We start from the raw sequence: 5,614 nt of genomic DNA, 5'->3' as shown, positions 1-5,614 counted from the left end.
GTGCGTTCAAGTCACCTCGGAAATGTCCCTCTTTACCGTCAAGTTTTATGAATGACTCTCAAACATGGGACCAGTGTCGGAAGAAAGTAAAAGTAGAAATACCACAACATAAGAATGCTCTGTTACAAGTAAAAGGCCTGTGTTCAAAATGTTACTTGAGTAAGAGTAAAGTACATCAAAATGTACTTAAAGTACAAAAGTAAAAGTACTCATTATACAGAATGTCCCATTTCACAAGCTTTAAAATGAATAAAAATCTTTTGAAAATATCAGATCTACAAGCTTACAAGGTGTTGTTCAAATGGCCGAAATGTAAAGGGCTGATTGTGGGTAATGTATCTTTTTGTAATAATAATCTACAAAGTAACTTGCAACTAAAGTTTTCAAATAACTGTAGTAGTGGAGTCAAAGTACAATATTTGAGATGTATTGGAGTAGAAGTAACTGACAATTGGAAATACTAGAGTAAAAAATACCTGTACTTTGTAAATGTAGTTACTTAATTTACACTACTGCTTATGCCTGGCATGACTAGAGTTAAAGGCAGCACACTCAAACACTTTCATGTCAAGGACCCCCACACTGACACGTATTCAGCCGTGGACCTCCGTTTGAAACAGGTTAATGCCGGGGACCCCAATAAGACTTGGCAACATGTCTGTCAATATCATTGAAAAATAGAAAATGAGCTCACAACACATTATCAGCTGTTTTCAAATAGCTGAAAAAATAATTGGGCTTTAAACTGTTTCTCACTTTGCTGGGGACCCCCTGGAACACCTGGGGGTCCCGGACCCACTTTGAGAACCAGCATAGGCAGTGTTGCCAGATTCTGCGAGATTAAGCAACCACGTCTGTGAAAAGCCCAAAAGGGCTGCATGAGCAGCACTTTGTTTGAACCAATGTACATCCGCTATTTGAAAAAGACGATCTACAAGCTCACCACTGTGAGCTTGTAGATCTGCTATTACAAGCCGGATCCCCGGCTAATAAGCCAAATATGCCTAAATACATTATAATTGCCCTCTATAACTAAAAATGAAAAACACCTTAAATATTGTATTTATTTTAGAAATAGTTAATCTTTTACTGAAGGCGGACAATAATGCCTGTCACAAATTGATGATGTCATTTGTCCATGCATGGAATGCATGTGCAAATAAAAACCTATTTAAAATATTTTTTTGATGCTCTGTAGGAAGTATTACGTTGTTTTTAATTAGGACATGATAATAACATTCTGTAGACTATAATAATAACAATAACAATAACAATAATAATTATTATGAGTATTAATATTAATATTAATATTAATATTAATATTAATATTAATATTAATATTATTATCATTACCCTTATTATTATATAAAGTTACTAATGGATACAGGGAAATGCAATGTATTTCATCATTTGCGCCACAGCTAATCTGATTGAAAACAGGTCTATGTATACACCAGGGGCCCGTTTCACGAAACCTGGATAAGGGATAAACCGGGCTTAATCGGCTATCCTAGCTTAAATTATCCAGGAATCGGTTTCACGAAAGCTGAGTTAGTTCGGCAGATTAACTTAGCCAGTAAACCTGGATATGTTTATCCATGATCCGGTTTCACGAAAGAAAATTGAAGCAATCCTGCCTTAGTCACCATGGCAATTTAGCTGTGAAGTTAGCCTGGTCCGGACCAGGCTAACAGCCAAGCTTTATTAATCCAGTGCCTTGTTCTTCAAGTTTTGTGAAATAGCTGTTAGTCCAATGACTCCAATCATACAACACATAAACCAATGAGTTTTTCCACAACTTATTCAATTCTTATGTGAAAATCGAAGATCTACAAGCCCGAAATGTTTTTGTCTTATGGCGGCCGGGGGTCCCCGGCCCCCCATGGACCCCCGCCCCCATGGACCCCCGCCCCCGTGGACTCCCGGACCCCCGTGTACCCCCGGCCCCCTGTGTACCTCCGGACCCCCGTGGACCCCCGGACCCCCATGGACCTCCGGACCCCCGTGGACCCCCGTGGACCCCCGCCCCGTGGACCCCCGGACCCCCTTGGACCCCCACCCCCGTGGACCCCCGTATACCCCGGACCTCTGTTGGGGGTCAACGGGGGTCCGGGAGTACACGGGGGGCCGGGTACTCCCGGACCCCCGTTGACCCCCGGCCCCCCGTTGACCCCCGTGGACCGGGGACCCCCGGCCGCCAAAAGGCAAGCTTTTCACTTGTAGATCTTCGATTTTAGAAATTAGAAATTAGAAAATTATTCTAAGTGTTTATAATTACAATTCCAACATTCACTTAAACTCCTTATGTTTAAGCCTAACTGAATTATATATTTATGGATTTGTATATAAATTAATTGCATATTTTTGGACAACTTGTGCATTTAATTTGTCGGCAATACTTTGCCACGCTTTCTCCCTGGATCTATATTTATTGCGGCCGTGTTTCCTTTCTTGCTTATTATAAATTTTACTTCCTTGTATGATTCCATGAGCTGCTGCAGTGCTGCTGTTCAGCCACAGAGAAGAACGCCGCTCTGGTTTTGGGCTCCATGATTGGTCAAGTTTAAGGATTCTGCTATCGACTTTCATGGTCTTTTATAGGAATATTTGAACTCACATTCAGGTTGGTTTAACGATCCTGGCTCGACAAACCTCTCCTTCTCAGCCCGGCTTGGCGTTCGTGGAACTGAATAAACCAGGCTGAACAGTGCAGGCTTGTCAAACCTGGATTTGCCTTTCAAACCAGGATAATTTAATTCCGCTTTCGTGAAATAGACCCCAGATCGGATTAGATCACATCCCATGTAGTCTGCCAACGCTCCTGATTTCGTGTATAGAGGGGCGGGTGCTGAGAGCCGGCGAGAGATTGCGGCTGATCCCATTGGTTCACCGATCTGTCCGTCAACCATTTCAAGTTTTCAAGTGTATAAAATAGCAGATCTAGCAAAATAGCAGATCTACAAGCTCATAATGCGTCGCATCGCGATGCATTGTGGGCTTGTAGATCGGCTATTTTCAAATGGCCAAAATGTAGGCTATATAGAGCTGAAGTGGTTGATGTATGTTTTATAATAATAACCAAAATCTACAAAGTAAATAAATAAATGTAAAAGTACAATATTTGTATCCGAGATGTAGTGGAGTAGAAGCAAAAGTATTGGGAATTGGAAATACTCAAGTAAAATACAAATACCTCAAAATTGTACTTAAGTACAGTACTTAAGTAAATGTACTTAGTTACTTTCCACCACTGCATGTAATACATAGAGATGTGTAGCCTCACATGGTACTGTAGCTGTACAGAATAGCACCCTTTCTCCAATCAATTGAACATTCACAAAAGCACAGTGAAAAAAGTTCACGTGTTTGTTTTGTAAGAGATCAATCAACGATCTGATCCAGATTCTAAATGAAGAGGAAACGTCAGAAATTTTAGGCAAAACATTTTATCCCACAACTCATGGGAATGGTAGATGGTATGCTCATGTATTCCATAACCATGCCCATTCTGTGACCATTAAAACATAATGATGAATAAATGATGACATGAAATATCCTAACACATTAATCCCCCCAACACATTCCCCATAATAACTAAATAGCACTATAAATGGGTGTGGTACAAATAAATAAAAGGCACAATAAATGGGCAGGGAGCGCGTAAAGAACACAGTTCTGATAAGGTTAGTGATAACCCTGCTGAAAAAAACAGCACAGACCAGCTTATGGTTGTTGCTGGTTTTAGCTGGTTTTAGCTGGTATTAGCTGGTCTTAGCTGGTCTTAAGCTGGTTTAGATGGCATACCAGGCTGGACAAGCTGGTCAGGCTGGTCAGGCTGGTTTGCCAGTGTAGTTGGTTAGCTGGTCACTAAGCTAGATTCTGCTGGTCTTTGCTGGTCAGCCAGCTGGCTGGCTGGACTGACCAGCAAAGCCAAGCTGGTAGCTGGTCTTTGCTGGTCAAATGGGTGGACTGCCCAGCAAAGACCAGCTTACCAGCTAGACTTAGCTGGTCAGATGGCTGGACACTGGACAGACCAGCAAAGACCAGCTTAGCAGCTGGTCAAGTTTGGTTAGATCAGTGGTTCTCAACATGTGGATCGGGACTCCCAGGCGGGTCCCCACGTGATTTGGGGGTGGTCCCCAGATGACAGTGAAGTGATAATTTAAGGACCTTTAAGACCTTTTTAGTACCTAAAAAAACCCCACCATTACTGCATCAAAAGTAATCAACAAACTATACTATAAAAAAATGTCAAACATTGGCCATATTGTCTAACAATAATAATAATATAAGAAAACATTTTGAAAATAGCAGATCTACAAGCTCACAACACCTTCCTTGCGAGGCGTTGTGAGCTTGAAGATCTGCTATTTTCACAAAAGAGTCAAACTAAACGTAATGCATCAACTCCTACATTCCAAGTGCTTTAAGGGTGGGGGGTCCCCAGTTCAAATATGATTATTTTGGGACGTCGCGGCCTGAAAGGGTTGAGGACCACTGGGTTAGATCACGTGTGTGTTTCCCAAAACAGTGGGTCGGGGCCCATTTGTGGGTCATGTACACATTACGAGGAAAGATCCCTTTTTTTGTTTCCTACAAAAATATATTACTATATTATTTCAAAACATTTCCCACCCAAAAATCTAAAATCTTCATCAATAAAAAAACAAATAAATACAAAATCTAAGAAATTCCATCAATTAATAAAATAAAACATGCAGTGAAAATAGCAGATCTACAAGCGTTGTGAGCTTGCAGATCTGCTATTTTAACTAGTTTGGATCCCGGGGAGACATCATACCTGCCATTAGACTGTGAAGATTTTCTTCTGTTACAATTGCCCCCCCCCCCAGTATATACAGTATATTTTATTGTATTGTATTGTATTGTATTGTATTGTATTGTATTGTATTGTATTGTATTGCATTGTATTTTACTTTACATTTCTTGTCCTTTTCTTGTGATGTGACATAAATATTATATCTAATAATAATAATAATAATAATAATAATAATAATAATAATAATAATAATAATAATAATAATGTATTATTATTATCATGACAACATTCATCCAAACTTATTTACTTAATTTCGCAATTGGCAAATAATATGCTAGTTTGATTCTAAATAACACTTTTTTTTGCCATGGTTACCAAAATGAACAGATCTACAGATCTACATCTTGTCGCAATTTGACGTGTTGTGAGCTTGTACATCTGTTTTCACAGAGAAGTGGGCCCTTTATGGGCCCTGAGCAGTGTTGCCATATCTGCTTATTATAAGTGACTTTGGGCTTGTTTTTCTGTAAAGTTGCTTGTAAATATTAGTGAAATATTTCACTTATTATTTTTGAAAATAGCAGATCTACAAGCTCACAATGTGTTGCAAATGCGACGCACTGTGAGCTTGTAGATCGGCTATTTTCAAATAGGTTTTAAGTGCAAATGTCGCTTCTTTTGGGCTTAATTTTTTTCACAGACCTGGCTGCTTATTTCTCTCACAAAATCTGGCAACACTATCTCAGCAGGCTCGCGACCCTTGAACTCTATGCTCGCGACCGCTCGAGATCCGCGGGGAGAATGAATGCTGTCTGAGTCGAGCTGCCTGCAGGC

The sequence above is a fragment of the Gymnoscopelus braueri genome (genome assembly GCF_963280865.1).
Source record: "Gymnoscopelus braueri genome assembly, chromosome: 17".
Classification (NCBI taxonomy): Eukaryota; Metazoa; Chordata; class Actinopteri; order Myctophiformes; family Myctophidae; genus Gymnoscopelus; species Gymnoscopelus braueri.
This window is presented reverse-complemented; position numbering follows the sequence as displayed.